General features: G+C 35.4%; 1 pseudogene; it reads left to right on the top strand.

Moving 5' to 3' along the window:
• Positions 1–31: 31 nt before the first annotated feature.
• LOC149144524 (protein trichome birefringence-like 24) lies at positions 32–10,734 on the top strand (annotated as a pseudogene).
• Positions 10,735–20,195: the final 9,461 nt, after the last annotated feature.

Consider the following 20,195-nt stretch of genomic DNA (forward strand, 5'->3'; position numbering starts at 1 on the left):
AGTGAACAAGGAAAGTTCACAAAAGGAAGAAATGGAACTGACTATTGGTAGTTATGATAGGGGTACAGAGGAAAGTCACAGACAGAGGAAGAAGAGTGCTGAAACAATTGGAGTCAAAGTAATGAGTAAAGAAGAAAGGAACATAGAGTTGGTCGAGATGAAGATTGAACTCAGTCGTTTGAAGAAGCTGGTATTGAAAGGAATTAGAGAAAAATGGAAACGAGGATTTTATGTGGGAAAAAGGGTTAAATGGCCTGTCAGAGAATTTTTTGCTGAGAAATTAATACTCCGAACAATTGAGGATGAAGGAGTAGAATACATCTGTGAACCAGAAAAAAGGATCTCTCCTTGGGGAAGGAGATAGTGATGACAATGATGAAGAACTGATCTATGCATATCAGACTGGTAGCATCCTCACAGACAAGAGGATCTCATATTTTTGGGATTAATTATTTATGTGAATGTAAAATTACAGGTATGCAGCCTAATGAATTTGAACCTGTGTATGAAAGGGTGAAAGAGGCAGAGGCAAGAAAACCACAAAAAGGAGATGCATAAAGATTTTCAAGACTTCAATTGGTGGAAGAAATTAAAAGGTATGGCTGAATGGTTGTGTCTTTTCTTAGTGAAAACTTATTGGATCATATTTGAAGGAATTTTAGCATGGATAGAATCCCAATGGGAAATGGAAACAGGAAAGGAAACAAATGCATTGCAGATTTGTGAAGTGAAGAAAAGGAAAGCTGACACAGAGAACTTAGTTGAAGAAGTTAAGTCAAGGAAATATTTAAAAGATCAAAGTCTTATCAGAGAAGAGGAAGAGACATTGTTGTCTTATTTGGATAAACTGAGTGTTGGACGAAGTTGTGTAGAACAGAAAGGTATTCTACAAACTTATGATGAAGTTGCCAAGCATAGTCAAGAAGTTGCAGTCCCAGAGGTTTTCTTTGATGAGGAATAAATCAAAGATGTTGAGGAAGAATTTTTCAATAATTTAGTGAACTATCAGAATAGTTCAGAGAAACATGAGGAACTGATCACTGAGGCTTCAAATGAAGAGCCTTGTATTTTTTAAACTAACATGTTGTGTATGTTTTCAGGTTTGATAGGTAATGAACAACAATTGGACAATGTGCTTATGCATGTTGATGAAGAAGTGAGATTACTGGAAGAAATGGCTGAAACAGAAAGATATTTTGAGCATGTATTTAATAATTTTGAGAATGATGGTATTGACAGGGAAATTGTCATGATTAAAGAAGCTAAAGATAAGCAAATGAAAGTTTGTGACGATAACCAGAATGAAATGTCTTCAGTAGAGAATCAAAATGAAAGTATTATAGAAACTGTGAAGGAATATATGATGATGTTGACAGATGCAAAAGTTCAGGAATTCTGTGATTTTAAAGTGGATTATTTTTATGAATCTGTAAACCATGAAGAAGCTTTAGAAAACTAGAATTTTGTTTCTGTTGTAGGAGAAGATAAAACAACATCATTTTGTTGCAATGGTATAAGTATAGAGGATGAAAGGATACTTCACAATGACATGCTCCAAGAAATCCTAGCTATTGAATTGTTGAATGATAGTCTTTTTTTAGAACAAGGAACACTGTGTAATGCAAAGGAAAGTATTGGAATGAGAATTGATGACAATTTCATAACTTTTGCAGAAGGACAGTATAAAGAGTTGATGGCAGAATTACCTATGGAAAGTGAAAACCATAGTTATTTTGAATCTGACAATTGTGATGGAAATTATGTTTTATAGAGGAAGGAGGAATCATATGTAATTGACATGTTTATTGAATATGAAGGAATCTGTATTTTGTTGGAAAAGATATTAGATGAACCTGATAACATAGAGGAAATGATTATCTTTAATGATAATGAAAGGGAAGCTATAGAGTACAAACAACAGTTTGTAAATGACAGAGGTGAAGAATATTTGGACAGAAATGTTATAATTTATATGGTAAATGAGAATGTATAGTAGACAGATGTCATAGGAGTTCAGATAAGAATAAATGGTAAGGAGGAAATTGAGAAATTGTGGAAGATGAAGTCAATGAAGAAGAGGGACAGCAAGAAAGAGAAATCAACAAAAGAAATTTGTTCCAGCAAGAAAGAGAAATTAACAAAAGAAATCTGTTCCAGCAAGGAAAGAGGACAGCAACAAAATAAGATTGGGAATCCTAGAGGAAGAGAAGTGAAAGTGGCAGAAGAATTGAGTCAGCAGCATGATGAAAATGATGACCAGTTACAAAGTAAAGTTTGGGATACTGGATGATTAGCAGAAGAAACACATGACCAGGAGGTCATGAAAACTTTCAACTTTGGGAGTCTGATGCAGGAGCATTCAGGCCTAGTCAGCAATGTGATGGCATGATCACATGTTGTGACTAACAAAGGGTTGTAAGACAATAGTTTAGTTAATTTTATTTATTTAAATGTATGAGAGTGTTTATTTGTTTTAAGATATGAGAAAAAGGGTATAGTGGCTGATTGATCCTCCCTATGTGGAGATCAGGCCAAATAGTTAGATTTATTTGGTTTGAATAGGATATGAGGGATTTGAAAGCTTGATTTAGCATTTGTTTAGAAAAGAGTGGAGTTGAAGAGATTCTCTAGGAGAGAGTGAGAGATTTCTGGATCTAAACCAGAATTGGTTCATGAATCCACTTTTGTATAAATATAGTCTTTTTGTATAATTCAGAGGTTAGTTAGGTTAGTTGAAGAGATCAGCTAAAGGTTAGGAGAAAGAGGTTAGCTAGGTTGGAGTCGAGTAAGAGAGAGCGAGGATTTCAAGAAAGGAACAAGGGGTTTCTTTATTGATGTAATCAAGCCGAGGGCGAGACCCTGAAACTGTATTGTATTGAATAATAAATAATTATGTGTGCATGAATGTGTTATTTCTCTTGAAACCCTTCGATTGTCTCCGTACAGGTGCCTGCGGAACAAATTAAGCATTCTTCTCTGTTTTTAAAGAGCAGTGTTTGAGCCACTTTAAAACCAGTCACTAATCCAAAGGTATCACAGAGAATCGGTTTTTTTTTTTTTTTTTTTTTTTTTTTAACGCAAAGTCTATTAAAAACAAACGAGATCAAGATAAGAGGGAATAGATGTGAGAAGGAACAGTGGCCGTTGGATCTCATGGATCAACGAACTGGATTAAATCACTTGAAGAAGGAGTGCAGGTGTTAATCGGTAGAAGCCAGATTCCATACATGGTAAGCGGAATATCAGGCGGCCGAAAACTGGTAAGTGGTATTTAGGGTTGGTCACCCGATACCATTCATCAATCGACATGTAGCAGTGGAGGAGAGAGGAAAAATCACTTTATCGGGCGGTTAACCATCGTGCAAGTTATCCACCCGATATTGATGTCAACCGTTAAATCAAGCGGGGTTGATTAAACGATCGAGATCGAGCGAAATGTTTGGTTAGATCGGGTAAAGTGTAAACCATTGGATCAGAAACCAGATCGACAATGGAGAATAACGTGAAAAGGTTTGGCATTAGCGGACCCGAGAGATTTGTATATGCGGTTTTAATGTATTTGAAGTCTAGCTTATGTGTGTTGAGCGGGTTTTCTGTGTATTCCGATATGAAGTGTTGTGTCTTGGTTTATTAAGGCTAAAGCAATAATGAGCGCTTCCGAGGCAAAAGTGGCCTTCGCTCATAGGTCCACATGGGATTTATGAAGGGATGTAAGTGTGTTGGCATCACATCTTAAGAGGTATGTGTGTGTTTTCATAGTATAACTTAGTCTATCTATATATATATATATATATATATAAGCATGATCTACAAGGATAGAACTAAGCTTTTCATATTAATTTTTTTCCTTTTTTGCAAAATTATATTTTTTAAAGTTGGAAAAGTAATAATTCAATTTCATTTTGCAGACACGTGTTTGCGTAAGATTTTTATCAACTATTTAAAAATATTGAAAAACCAAGAGCACCCATTTGAAGAGGTCTCATAAGCGAAGATATTGGTATATTTTGAAAATATTTCATTGTTTATAATTTATGTTACTAATTTTTTATTCAACACCTTTGAAACTATCCAAAAAAATTCAAGCATTATGTTTAAAAGAAATTAGATGAAAAATATCATATGAATTCGAAAGTGTCAAACTCATATGACATTGGAAATATGATTCTTTCACAAATCCAACATGATCAACTCCACCACTTAAGGACAATTTTTTCCCTAAATCTGCTACGGTACAAAATGGTGTTACAGAGAAATCTGCAAAAGGGGTGCTAAAATTGTGATTTTTAGGACCTCAATAGCTCGATCGAGTACTTAAAATGCTCAGTATAGTTCTTGAGTTCTAAATTCAAATAGCTCGATCAAGGGTTAACGAAAACCTTGATTGAGTCGTGAATGTGATTAACTAATAGCTTGATTGAGCCATTTAAAAAGTAAGTGTGCACCAAAATTTATTAATGGCATTGATGTTAAATGCTATGGACAAGGATCTCAATCGAGGGTTTGATTAAATGTTCGATCGATCTACGTTTAAGCCCTCAAGAAGTTCTATTGAGTGCTTAAAAATTACTTCTTGAATGCTTACAATGGCTCGATCGAGCTCCATTTTTTTCACCAAAACATACCCTTGCTTTGCCAAAAAGTGTAACCTAACTCCATGCATAGGCCCTTATACGAGCAATTAGTTTGATGAGAAAGAGACAAAGTGTAGTTTCACTCATGACTACAAAAGTTTAATACATGGAAGTATCTCATTCAAGTAAGGAAACATAATGGTTACAGAGATTGTGCCCAGGTATTGGGTTTATACAATAACATGTAAGGCTCTGTTGTGAAATTCAGTGTGAAATATTCCTAGCAAAGATCCTTGCTTATCATTCTAAATTGAATCATATTGATCTTAAGTACCACTTTGTGCGATACATGGTTGAAGACAATATGGTTTTGTTAGTGAAGGTTAACATTTTGAAGAATATTTCAAACTCATTTACAAAGTCTATTTGTACTAGGAATTTCCCTTATTTTAGAGAAGTAATGAGCATTTTTGCTTTGAATTGTTGATTTTATAAATCATAGGATTCATGTATGCAAAGAAAAAAACAAGGGGGAGAATGTTCGAAACGTGTTGCATGACATATAGCTATGTTTTTTTCACGGTGCATGGCCATAATATTTACGTGTTTGCATGGGTGTCTTCTAGCTATGCATGTTATTACATGTGCTTGCATGGTTGTCTCCAAGCTATAAATGTTCTTAGATAGTTATCTTCAGGCTATGCATGTTCTTATATTTGTTCACATGGCTATATCCATGCTACACATTCTTACATGTGTATGCATGGATATTTCCATGCTATCATATGTCTTTCCATTATAATATAATTTTGGTAAGGAATCAGAGCTTTAAGAAAATATAAGTAAATGCTTAGAGGTTTAGAACTTACAACCAAACCAAATCCATAGGTTTAGAACTTACAAAATTTACCTCTAAGCATTTACCTTACCTTTAAGGTTTGAACATGTAAAAATTACAAAATTAACAAAGCTACTTATATTTTCACTTCAGAAATGTTTTAATGTTGTAATTGTATATAAATCAAATACAAAAGTTAAAATAATTATGCAAGACTAGAAACTTCTAATATGGAAAAACTCAACCTCATATTCAATTCTTCTAATGTGGTTCACAACAAGAAATTAAGGAGGATTGGGTTTATTATGTACCCTATTGATGAGAAGCCTGTGAATCCATCGATCAGTGATGTGCATGTTGCACCTTCAAGTTGAGAGGTATAGGGAGAGTAATTCTATATTTCTATTTATTCAATTTCTATGAAAGGGTGACTAATCTTGGTATAAACCCTTTAGTAATTATGGTATTCATTCAATTGAGATTAGAGCCCTCACATTCAAAGTACATTCCTTGTTCAATTTTCTTTTTAAAAATAATTTAAAGTCTCATTCTTAGAATTATCATGAAAATTCAAGTATTATGAAACTTCGTTTCTTAGAATTATCTTGAAAATTCAAGTATTATGAAACTTCATTTCTTAGAATTATCTTGAAAATTCAAGTATTGAGTGAATCTCAATTCTATTCTAAATGGTTGGTGGTTGTCTTTTACTTTTCATGAACAAATTGATCTTCCTAATGCAAGAGGCAAAGCAATATGTGTGTGTGTGTGTGTGTGTGGATATGAATTGTTCATGTAATTTACTAAAACACAAGATTCAAATCTATTTCACTCATATGTGAAATTCAATTCATGATCGTGAAGAAAAACCATAAACATGCATCAAGATTTATCACACATACACATAGATTTATCTAGGGAAAGAAATTGCTCAAAACCCTTTCCTATCTATATTGCATTAATCAAATAATAGAGATGAAATACAATGCTTTCTCAAGCCTGAGCACAACCTAAAACTGTATAGTCTTTCCCTCTGCCTGACCGACTGACTCTGGCCAATACTTAGCCAATTTTCAAGCCCTCTAAACTCGTATTTCCTTGCATTGTTCCTTGAGGAATTAGGCCCCTATTAATTAGGAAATTCCTCAATTGGAATTGCGCAATCCATCTAGGCTCATCCTCTGATTGGATGCACCACCAGTACACTTCAAAATAGTCTACAACTGATAGTACACTGCCTTGGAATCTCCATATCAACTGGGTAACTCGAATTCTCTGCATGCATGAGCTAATTTAGGCTGATTGATTATTTAATTGTTTGATCATTGAGCGAGTTGAAGTTACACTTCCACAACTTGACCTTCCACTAGTTCCTCCAATAGTTAGAACTAGTTTAACTGACCATAACTCAATTTAACTGAATTAAATTGTTACAATTGAAGTTAACTCAACCTAGCCTCCTAAAATTTAGGAATCACTACACACAACTGAATTTCAAGCCCCTAATTTGAATTAAGTAAGATAATTGAGTGATAAAAACCATGTCACCTCAGTTAACTCATCCAAGCTTTTTATTGATGTGGAATTTCGAATTTTCTCAATTTGACTAAGCAAAATCAAATTAAGAATTTCTCGCTGCATTTTTCAACAACATATACATGCATACATATAGACTCTTGGATGAGTTTGTATATATCTAAGCCATCTTAAAATTTAGATTCCCGCAAAGTTAAAACGTTAATAAAAAAGGAACCTACAAAATTAGTAATTGACTTGCTTAAAATCCATTTCAATAAATATAATAACTATCATAACCATATAAATGCAATAAGTTGGATAAACATTTATTAAATTGGTTTAGGAGATATTCCCTCGAGATATTTTGAAGTATGTTCCAAAGTCTACATTCCTATAGTCTATCGACTAACTAAATCACCTTAATTCTATTTTTTCTTTCAATTTGATCATTTGGTCTTTAACAATATGGGTTGATTCAAAAACCATAAATTGTACTTTAGTCACCATTTTGAATTGATAAAATTCGCGCGTGTAGATTATTACAATTTTAATATCCAGGGATGTGGGACAAAATCTCCCTAAAAGGGAATAAGTGATCTGGTTTCATTCAATTTCATTTTGTACTATCCATCTTTCATTTCATACCTAAAAAATGAATGAACATTCCTTAATTGACAAATTAAAATGTTATAGAGTTAATGGTCTCTCTTTCCTTTCAATTTGATTTTGTACTTAGCAAATAAAGAAATATGACCCATTTTATGAAGTGAATTGAATTGAATTATCAATAACATAATATGACAAGATAAGAACATTTCAAAACAAAATGACATTCTCAAATTCAATAAATAAAACACAGATCGAAAAAAGCAAAATTTAATTAAGAAAGAGCCTTTTGAAGTATTAAATGATTATTTCAACCTCATTAACTATTGTAAATTCCAAAAAGAAGAAGAAGAAGAAGAAGAAGTTACCAAATTGAAACAATAAGAAATATATCTTTCATTATTTCAACCTCATTAACTATTCTAAATTTCAACTTCTAAAAAAAAAAAATTTACTAAATTGAAACAATAAGAAAGTTATCTTTAAAAAAACTAAATCCAAATTCATGAAAGAAAGAGACCTTCTGAAATACCTCATGAGTTTTTCAACCTCATTAACTATTGTGAACTTCAACCTTTATAAAAAAATATATTAAATTGAAACAATAAAAACAATATCTTAAGAAATACTTATAAAAACTTAATATTCATTGACTAAATTAGCTTCAATCTCGATAGAATAACAATCTAAATATTCTATATTTATTTATTTGATAAAAAAATAAATTTCAGAAGGTGAACAAAAATATCAACAAGAAACTACTTCAATCTCTATAGGAAAACAATCTAAATATTCTATATTTACTAACAATTGCCCCTAAAGGTGCAAAGAAACACCAAAGGTATGGAAGGTTTGGGAAGATCATCTAGACAAGATTTGGGAAGATTTGTCTTTCATCGTTGTGCTTGAAGTAGCAAGTTTGTCTTGTGGTTATGCATAAAACATCTTGAATGAATTATCACCAAAATATGTGAATTGTGCGTGCAACTACAAAAACTATCCCAAATTTAAGGATTGGGAGTGTGGTACCCCAAAAGTCTGCTACTGCACAATATAACCGTGGCCATGTAGGGCCTATAGATAACCCTACTAATGCAATATCAACACCCTAACAAAAGGTTGAAAGCCATGCTAATCATTTAACTATTGGAAATTGGCTAGAACAACCATATGATTGTGAGGACATGAATAGGTATGTTTAACATGACTTGTTTCAATGTGGTGATTCCCCTAAAATGGTCTCTGTAGAGAGTGTTGTTGCCCTCTCATCATCTGATTCAATTCAGTTTTTTTTTTGTTTTTTTTTTTTTTTTCCAGTTTGCCATGTAATTAGTTGGAGTTAATTTATCCGAGTTATGCAGTCTGTGGGGTCTATTTCTACTTATTATTGTAAGGTTTTTTGTTTTTGTTTTGTTTTGTTTTGTTTTTTTTTTTTTTTTTTCTTCTTCTTCTTCTTCTTCTGCCTTGCAGTTTTTTGGGAAAAAGTGTAGTTTCTTATACCATTTGGAAATTCCATGGTTTGGATCTGAAATGATTTTTCCACCCTAGTGTGGTGAATCCAGTAGCATATTTGATCACATCTATGGTTGTGAAAGTGATAATTAAATCTCTCACGCTTTTTGTCTACGTTTCTTTTGACTTTGAGGGACTCCATCAGAATGATTCTTGTGTAGACTAGGAAGAGGCAAATCACAATCAGATGCAATCTCTATTGTGTATGCTTTCTCATGTATGTTTGAACATCAAAACAACCCATTACAAAACATGAAGGTTGTTGTCTTTCATATTCATATGATTTTCTTGCGTTTGATGTCCAATTGAAAATGTATTCAATTTATGCATGTAGAACATCCTCAAACCACATATAAAGAAGAACCTAATGTAAATGTGCACTGATATTTTGCATCATATAAATTTACATTAATAGTACTTTGGTCACCATATCTAGTAAAAAACATAGAGGCAGAGTGTAAGGGTGTCCCTCAAGGACTAATCAAGATTCATTTCGATGTTTAGACCCAGAGTGGGTGGCTGTGCTACCAAATACGGATGCCATCATTCTATCCTCTGGCCAAAGTTTTATACGATCAAGTGTCTACATTATGAAATATGAGCTAGTGGATTGTCACAAGTGTCAAGAAACTAAATCCAAGCAGTTGGGCTTCTATTTTTCCTTTATACATTTTATTCAAGATGCATTCAATGGGATCCTCTTACTATCGGGATTGAAAGGCATTGCCTTCCTGCAATCTTTCACAGTAGACCATTTTGAAAATGGCCAATGGGACTCAAGAGGCACATGTAATAGTTGATCCAGGTGGATATTGGTGGCCACCCACCTATTCCACTTGGACCCCCACCATTGTTTCTTTTAGTTTTTCAGTTTCCTTAATTGTAGAACATTTTACTATTTTTGGCATTTTTTCGGGTCCTGGGCTTCTGAAGCCATTTTGAGGCCCTAAATGGTTTTTTTTGTTTTTTGTTTTTTGCTTCTTCTTCTTCTTCTTCTTCTTCTTTTTTTTTTGCACGTCAAATGGAGATCATATGCCAAAGTTACGACCCCGGGAAATTGATGTACCAATTTACCCCAACGGGGCCCATAGTTTTGGTGCTTTATCTCTTAGGGTTAGGTTTTTGGATGTTTAGGTTTTTCCATTGTTTTTCAATAATAAACGGGCCTCCAAATCTCATTGTAACACGGTTTAGATGCATGTATTCGCCACATTTCTTCTCAGAGATAAGCTACCATCACCCGAGCTAGCTTACTTCCATTTTGTATGTAAGCATATTTCAGATCTTGATATTAATAAAATGAATTTTTATTTCTGCTGCATCTTTGTTTTTATGTTTATATCTGTATTCCGTTGCGTTCCTACATAATTCTGGATCAATAGGACAATGTTGTACAAAGAATGAGGTAAAGCTCATCAATGTTGAGAAATAGACGCATAAGATAATTGTGGATGAATTCAAGTATGGAACAAAGGAAGAGGCTCCCAATGGCCTAATCACAAAGCTGGTTGATACATACTACAATCTACTTAAGCTAGATGGGCGACTAGGAAAATACAGGGACTCTGATTTTATATCAAAGAGCAGAAGTAATCAACTTGTTCCAATTGACTAATTGCATTGGTGATTGCCTTGCCCAATTGATACATAGAATGAAATTTACTGCAAATGAGCAAGGATATTTAATGATTTCCTTTCATAAAAGTTATCCATGCTTCCTTGCCTTTATTCTATTTGAAATGGTTTTTATCTTAGCATTACTGCATCATTTATTTTTTTTCCATAAATAGCAACAGGAGCTAAACTCCAAAGAGCCCATTATTTCATTATGTTCATGGAAACATGCATCTAGGATTATCATGTTCCTATGACACATGTTAAATTTCCTATTTAGAAGGTTCAAATAATTTATGAATGCTATATTGTTGTTGTAATAGGCTATGAAAATTATGCAGATAGAAAACAAAGAGATGTGTATAGATGTTTATGGTGGAAAACAACTATTGGTAAAATTGTCAGTGGTTTTTTTCACAACGTTCTGCTAGAAACTCAACTTTGCAGGCTCTCTTGGTATTGCAATGTCAATTCCTAATCATGTAGTGTTCCATATTGTATTTTTCCAGTGATAATGGCATTCATTGACTTGTTTCACAATGACATTACTTTGCATTGTGTTATTTGAAAAAGTTTCAAAGCAATTAAATATTTAAAATATGGCAAGCATTTAAAGATTGCAAAAGAAAATTGTGTCAAGGAACAATTTTAATCAAACCCATCCATATAACTAGGTTTACTTGTTAATAGTATTTGGTTGGTTGGTAAAGCAATGTCATTATAGTAGGCACTTGGAATGTTGGTAGAACTGTGTCACCCAATGATTTGGATATTGAGGACTCATTAGGTATACAAGAGCAAGTAGATATGTATGTCCTTGGGTAATTTTCCTGATTGAACTTGCCTTATTTGAGTCACGTCGTTGATTATTCTCTAGCTATGCAGGATCATTATTAGTTTTTTTTGCAAGAGAAAAGTAGTATTTATATAATATATATTTTCTTTTAAATTATATAAAATATTTGCTCCAGTTTTTCTGTTCTTTATCGATGTAACAACTCTGATTCAAAATTCATATAAAAATATATAAGACCATGGTCATGGGACACGTATTCCAAGTTGAATGGTGGGCAAAAACATCCTAGTGGGTGTTCATTTCGGTTATTATGGCTAAGGAAATTGGCAAAGGCAATGGAAAAATGGCATTTTGGCACATGTATTTATGAAAAATAAAGGAAAATATGAGAAAAGGGAGGTAAAAGGTCACAGGTTGCATGTGAGGAGGAAATTGAAGGAAAATATTGGAAAATGAAGAAAATAAAGGCCTCATTGATAAAAAGGCTTTTGAGGATCACTTGGCAAACTTTTGCTTAGCTTTGGAGCAAGGAAGGGAAAATCAAGCAAAGTGTTATGAAACCAGCTCAAGAAAAGATAGAAAAGATAGATCAACGCCTTAGAATTCAGCCTCTTCGAGGGGGAAACCTCCTTTACATTACATAAATGAACAATTCTTGGATGATTCAAATGACAAAACCTCCTTTCTATATATAGGAGTCTAAGGAGTCACAATATAATCCAGCAGACCTAACAATAATAATATAAAGCCACAAAAATAACAATAGAGGGATTCTATGGGGCACAGTAATAACAATATGGGGGCAATAGGGGCACAACAATATTAATAAGGGGTATAACTACAATAGTAATGGGGTAATCACTAGTATTATAGGGACCCAACATGCCCCTCTCCTTCAAAAAAGTGTTGTCCTCAACGCTTGAGTAGTTCTGGATACTTCTGCATAAAATTCTCATCCTCCCATGTGGAATCTTTAGCGGATAAGTTCTTCCGCTTGATAAGATACTCTGAAATTGATCGATTTCGTAGCTGTCGAGTTCTTGTTTCTGTGACTGCTTCCGGTTCCAATATAATTTTTCCTTCCTCGTCAAGTTCTGGCAATATTGTTTGAACTGGGAGCTTGTCGCCTATAACCTTCTTTAAACATGAAACATGGAAAACTGTGTGCAATCAAGAAGCTGCAGGAAGCTCCAATTTGTATGCCATAGTACCAATCTTTTGCAACACCTTGTACGGACCATAATACTTTGGTGATAATTTATTATCCTTCTTAGCTTGCTTGAGGGACATTTGCTTATATGGTTGTAGCCATAGGAATACCCAATCACCTACATCAAAACTTCTTTCACTGCGATGTTGATCTGCCTGTTGTTTCATTCTATTCTGTGCCAACATGAGGTTATCCTTTAGGAGTTGGAGGACTTGTTGTTGATGTTCGATGTGATGTTCCACTGCCTGAACCTTAGAATTTTCTCTTAAATATGATGTGATGGATGGTGGTTGATACCCATAAAGTGCCATAAATGGGGTCATTTTTGTTGTTGTATGGAAGGAAGTGTTATACCACCATTCAGCTAGAGGCAACCATTTGACCCATTGTGTCTGTTTATCATATACAAAGCAACGAAGATATCCTTCCAAACATTTGTTTACTATCTCAGTTTGCCCATCAGATTGAGGATGATAAGATGAGCTACGAGCTAACTGAGTACCAAGACAAGAAAATAATTCTGTCCAAAAATTTCCAGTGAAAATGGGATCTCTGTCACTTACAATAATCTTTGGGTTTCCATGTAGCTTTTGAATTGTTTCCATAAATTCAGTAGAAACTGTACTGGCTTTAAATGGATGTGATAATGCACAAAAGTGTGCATACTTGGTAGGTTTGTCAACTACCACCATGATGACACTTTTTCCCTCAGACTTGGGTAAACCTGTGATAAAATCCATTGAAACCTCCTCCAAACGTTGGCTTGGAATGGATAAAGGTTGTAATAGACCCGGTGTCTTAATTGTTTCAACTTTATTTTGTTGGCAAACCAAACATTCTGCCACAAACTTTTGAATATTTGATTTAAGGCCATCCCAAAAAAATTCCTTCTTAACCCTGTGGTAAGTATTTAAAAATCCTGAGTGCCCTCCTAAGGGAGAAGTGTGCAATTCCATAAGAATCTTTTGTTTTAGCTGGGAATTCTTACAGAGGTATAAGCGATCTTTGTACCATAACGAATCATTTTGCCAGCTAAATGTATCAGACGTACTGGAATCTTGTTGTAACTTTCGAATAAGTGCCCACACTTCTTCGTCATTCTTCCATTCCTCCTTTGCTTCGTTTATCCAATCTGGTTGGATAATAGAAATGGCGCACAACAATGCTTCCACATCCTCATCCTTTCTTGAGAGTGCATCTGCCACCACATTTTGCTTCCCTTTTTTGTAGATGATTTCAAAGTCATAACCCAACATCTTTGTGACCCACTTTTGTTGCTCTTCAGAGGATAATCTTTGTTCTAAAAAGTATTTAAGGCTATCATGATCCGTTTTTACCTTGAAGTGTCTTCCCATTAGGTAGGGTCGCCATTTCTTAAGTGCATGGAGTATTGCCAACATTTCCTTCTCATAAATAGCTTTGCTTAAAAACTTTCCCTTGATTGGACGACTTTCAAAAGCGATGGGTCTTTCATCTTGCATTAGAACAACACCAATTCCATTTCCTGAAGCATCACATTCCACAATAAAGGTTTTTGTGAAGTCCGGTGTAGCTAAGACCGGTGCTTGGCACATTGCCTCTTTAAGATGTTCAAAGGCCTTTGTTGCTTCCGGAGTCCATGAAAATGCATCTTTCTTCAATAATGTTGTTAGAGGTGTTGCTATTCTCCCATAATTCTTAACAAACTTGTGATAATACCCTGTCAACCCGAGAAATCCTCGCAGATGCTTTATGGATGTGGGGATTTTCCATTCCTTAATGGCTTTAATTTTGCTAGGGTCTACCTTAACTCCTTCATGAGATACAATATGACCCAGGTATTCCACCTCCTGGACTCCAAAGAAACATTTGGATCTTTTTGCATATAATTGTTTCTCCTCCAATAGTTGTAGCACCCTGTCAACATGTTCAACATGATCCTTCCAAGACTTGCTGTAGATTAGTATATCATCAAAAAATACTAACACAAATTTTCTAAGGAATGGTTTGAAAATTGAATTCATCAAACCTTGAAATGTTGAAGGTGCATTGGTAAGGCCAAAAGGCATGACCAAAAATTCATAATGACCCTCATGAGTTCTAAATGTTGTTTTCGGAATGTCTTCAATCTTCATTCTGATTTGATGATATCCTGAACGAAGATCCAACTTGGTGAAGTAAATTGATCCATGCAATTCATCCAATAATTCATCAATGACAGGAATGGGGAACTTATCTTTAATAGTGAGCTTGTTGAGCTCCCTATAATCCGGACACATGCGCCATGATCCATCCTTCTTGTGCACCAATACTACTGGAGCAGAGAAAGAACTTTGACTCGGTTGAATTATACCAGCCTCTAGCATTTCTGCAACCATACGTTCAATTTCACTCTTTTGGACATAGGGATATCTGTATGGCCTGATGTTTGAAGGAACACTTCCTGGAATCAGATGAATAGCATGATCATGATCACGCAAAGGTGGGAGACCTTTGGGAGTCTCAAATACCTTGGAATGATTGTCCAGGACTTTTTGGAGATCTGGAGAAATAGATGATTCCGATGTGGAAACATCTAGCGAACATAATTGTGCAATTACACCTCTTTGCTCCTTTTTTAGAAGCTTTGTCATACCATTAGAGCTGATTATCTTTCCTGGTTTCCCTGCAATACCCCTTAATTCAACTTCCTTTCCTTCCGTAGAAAATTTGATGAAAAGTTCTTGAAAATTAAAAGCTATTGTACCCAAGGATTGTAGCCATTGGACTCCTAGTACAACATCAACACCTCCCATTGGAATGGAAAGCATTGGGCTAGTCATACATATTCTCCCATGGATAGCTTGATATTATGGCACTTTCCAGAGCAATTTATTGTTCCTCCATTTGCAATCATCACTTGACACTCTGGTGCTGGATATAGGAAGCAATTCAATTCTTTTGCTACCTTACAATGAATAAAATTGTGGGTGCTTCCTGAATCAATCAACACTATTACCTTTTTCTTCTTGATTTGTCCTTCTATCTTGATGGTTTGAGGAGTGGTAATTCCCGCCAATGCATTACAAGATATGGTCGGATTTATTTGTTCTTCATCTAGGCTTTGTTCCTGGAGTATATCCTCTTCTTTTGACCTTTCTTGCTCCTTTTCTTCTTCCTCTTCACAATCTATGTAGAATAATTTCTTCTCAGCACACTTATGACCTTTAGTGTATTTGCTATCACAACTGTAACAAAGCCCTTTTGCTCTTTCTTCTTCCAATTTTTGTGGTGTCAACCTTATAGGTTGTGGAAGACTAGGGGCAACAACACTTCCATCTTTATAGTTGTGAGTGGTATGCTTCCTGGTTGCCATAATTTTGCTTTCCATTTTTCTTGCTAACCTGAATGTCTTTTCTAATGAATCAGGTTCCCAAAGGCGAACATCATGTTGGATATTATCCTTTAAAGACCCTATGAACACATCAATCCTATGCTCCTTTGGAATATCTTTTACCCTTATGTTCAATTTTTGGAACTCCTCAATGTGCTCCATTATTGAACCCTTTTGTTTGAGACTTATCAATTGGCTAAAAAAAGTGTTGCTTTTTGTATCCTCATAATGTGCTATCAATTCTTCCGTAAAAATTGCCCAAGTGATAAATTGTTTACGAGAGCAAAGCCATTGATACCATACAAACTGATTTGGTTCCAAATATAAAGTTGCCATACGTACCTTTTGTGTGTTTTGCACATTATTGAGATCGAAGAATTGCTCCATCTGTAATATCCATGTGGCGGGATCCTTGCCATCAAACTTCCTCATATCGATTTTTGGAATATGGTGGGTCTTCGATCCAACATTAGAGTCTATGGAATCATGATTAACATTTCTTTTGTTGTCATCATGAGTTTCCTTTACTACCCTTTCACCATTAGTGACCATTTCTTGTAGCAACTTATTCATATTTATCTTCATTTCATCCATGTCTATCTTCAAATCGTCCATCTTAGCTTCTACGCCTTTCTTTAAACCATCCATCTTAGCTTCTAAATCTTTCTTTAAACCATCCATCTTAGATTTTGTTCCTTTTTGTGCAAGTGACAATTGTTGCACTTGGTCTCGTAATTTTGATATATCATGTTGCATTTCTTCCTCTTCTTCATGGGTCATGCTAGAGCTTTCAGGTTGCCTACTAGGTGTTTGCATTTTCTTTCCTCGGGGCATCAATTACCAATAATAATGCTTTACTATGCCCTTTGAATTCCTTCAAACTAATTTTTCAAATCAATCTTATGCAAAAATTTTAAAAAAAACTACACACCTTTTTTCACTTTGTAGGAGCCTGATATTGAATCTGATGTATCTTTGTAATTTCGGATCCTCCAGTTCTGAATTTGTGACCTGCAGTATCTATCTGTGTCCTCTTTCCAATGCCACAAGTCTGACCCAAATTGGATTCTCCAAGGAAAAGTTATGCGAAATCTCCCACAGTGACTTGATTATAGACTAGTTCAATAGAGCGAACTTGTACGATGTGCCATGAGTCACTGTTTCGACCTTTGGATCTGAAAATTGCATACAAGAAACTAAAATCCGTCCTCTTTCTGTACCTTGTTACGAAATTTCAATCCGATCCCCAGAGAGAAAGTTATGACGATTTTCCCCAGGTCACCTGTTTGGAATGTAATTCAGGAGTCTGCAAAAATACCAACTTCCTCATATCATATCTCCGCAAATATAGGGCGAAAAGCTCTGAAATTCAGACCCGAGGTTCAGCGTGATTTCTTCAAATGGGTTTTTTTTTGCAACTTTTGAAACATCACAGAAAAAAAAATTATAGCGAAAATGCCACGATGACCTGTTTGGAGTAGCGAAACCCTAGAATCCAAAGCTCTGATACCAAATTTTATGAAACCAGCTCAAGAAAAGATAGAAAAGATAGATCAACGCCTTAGAATTCAGCCTCTTCGATGGGGAAACCTCCTTTACATTACATAAATGAACAATTCTTGGATGATTCAAATGACAAAACCTCCTTTCTATATATAGGAGTCTAAGGAGTCACAATATAATCCAGCTGACCTAACAATAATAATATAAAGCCACAAAAATAACAATAGAGGGATTCTATGGGGCACAGTAATAACAATATGGGGGCAATAGGGGCACAACAATATTAATAAAGGGTATAACTACAATAGTAATGGGGTAATCACTAGTATTATAGGGACCCAACACAAAGGAAGGACAAGGAAAAGGGAGGAAAGCAAAGATCAGGCAAGGAAGAGCAGGATCAAACAGCTTCAGCAAGAATACTTGCAGGTAACATATTGCATGTGAGATTTCCTAGTTGGTTTTGACATGCATGGATTTGCATGTTGGTATATGGTTCTGTTTTTGTCGGTGGCATGGTTTTGCTGGGTTATGACAGTGGTTTTCAGCCTAGCCTTACCTTTTTCCAGATAGCCATGGTGTGATGGGATTGTTTTCTCGGGTTTGAGCTTTGGAATCGCTAGATGGTTCTAGAATCTGGGGCAAAGGTGGTATCAGGAAAATTCCCAAAGGCCTAGGAATCCCTTGACTAGTTTTGGCAGGATACACGGTAAACCCTGAGGGTGGAATCTCAATTTAGGGAATAGTGATCTGGTGTGGATTGTTGTAAAGCCTAAGAGACTGATGTTTAGGTTTACGGCCTAGTGATTTGGGATTGGATTGCGGTAAATCTTGAGAGACAAGGAGACAAAAAATTCCTCAAGGACAGTGATGGAGTCCAGAGGCATTCCTGGCTCGATTTGGTTTTGTGATCTCAGTGTCAATTTTGGTGGATCATGGTTTGGTGACGGTGCACATGGTTTAACTTCTGAATTCCCTTGGTTGTTCTTGGATTGGTTTATCCATGAGATCCCACATTCATGCTTGGAATATGGAACAAGGGTGAGTGGCTAAAAAAAAGATTTGTTTTAGCCATGTCTACAGTTAGGTGGTACATGGAAGTCCCGAACCTCGTCGGATTTTCCTATATTTAATAAAAGCTAAGTTCTCTTTCTTTTGTAGTTTTTAATATGTGGCTTTAACGGTTGTTATCTCATTGTTATTTTCATGGTTTAATGTTGGTTATAAGCATGGTTATATGACTGGTTATTGTCATGGTTATTTCATGTATTTACTTGTAACAGAAAGGATAATGGGTGCAATACCTAATTGATGTCAAAACAAATAAGGGAAGAGGGTGATGGTCCTTCTTTTCAAGTATCATATGATTTATCAGCCATTTATGCTCTGTCTTGTATTCATTTCCTATATACTACATTGATGCCAAGTGTTTGACGAAATGTCAGTCTCGGCTGGGGATGGTTGGGCTTATTCCTGGATTCAGTTTATGATTTGCAAGACTTGTTATTATGTAAATCATGGATTCTGGAAGTGTTATTGAATTATGGGCAGTGACCCGGGCTTAGGTCCTGAAAAAGAGGCTCAAATCTCAGGGACGTTGGCACAACACTAAGAAAAATAGTCCACGGACGTTGGCATGCCATGTTATGGGAGCGTCCAGAGCCCTCTCAACGTTGGCATGCCCATAGCATCGAATATTCTGGGGGTTATTGGTCAAAAAACTAAGTGGGACTCAGGGGCTAGTTACATAAGAGGTTGGGATGGTTCACGATGGTCTTATTGTTGATGTGGAAGGTCTATATGGTGTGTTTTCGTCGATTCTATTTCCTTAAGGTGACTTAGGAGGTCGAATAATATCATAGTAAATTCTCATCACATGTTTACCCTAGTTGGCTGGTTACTTGGGTAGATGTGGGAGGAGGGTGTTACAGAGTCGTACCAGAGCATGGTTCACCCCTCAGATTGGATGGGCGGTGTGTTGGTCATGCAACCATGTCAGTTGCACATGTGTTGCTTATGCTTGTAGTCCATGTGCTTGTTGCAATTGTATGGTGTTGATCATGGTTATTGTGGTGTCGCCATGTGAAAGGTGATGGTGTTGTTGTGGGATGTGTTGTCATGAGTGTATGGTTGTATATGCATTTGTTATGCATGTAGGTGTCTATATGTTGTTATGCATGCATTTTCATGGTGAAGGTTGTTGTGCATAAAGGTCATTGTATGCAATTAGGTCATCATGATGATATTGGTATGTTATTATGCTAATGTGTTGGCTGAGATAGAGTAGGAGATGCAACTCATTAAAATGAAGTTGCAGCATTGGACCTTGAGGCAAGAGCATGTTGTCATACAGGTTTGTATGTTGGGAATGCATGTATCTTAAGTTAATGGATTGGTATATGCATTATGGTTATGTGTATGCCTTTCATTCTAGTGATGTTTGTTAGGGTCCAACCCTAACCCCCTTATTTATGTAATAGGGTTGAGTCATAGTTATAGTTAGTTAAAGAGTTAATAAAGCCCATATTAATAATTGTAAGTGGTTGACCCACATTTAAAGAAGGGACCACAGTTAGTTGCAAATGGGCCATGATATTAGATAGATGGTATTAATAAGAACCATGGTACTGACCCATGGTATTGCATGTATGAATCCTATATAAAGGACAGAG

Source organism: Pinus tabuliformis, chromosome X, assembly GCF_031772625.1.
Source record: "Pinus tabuliformis cultivar Carrire ecotype Pingquan chromosome X, CPIR1, whole genome shotgun sequence".
In the NCBI taxonomy this organism is placed as follows: domain Eukaryota; kingdom Viridiplantae; phylum Streptophyta; class Pinopsida; order Pinales; family Pinaceae; genus Pinus; species Pinus tabuliformis.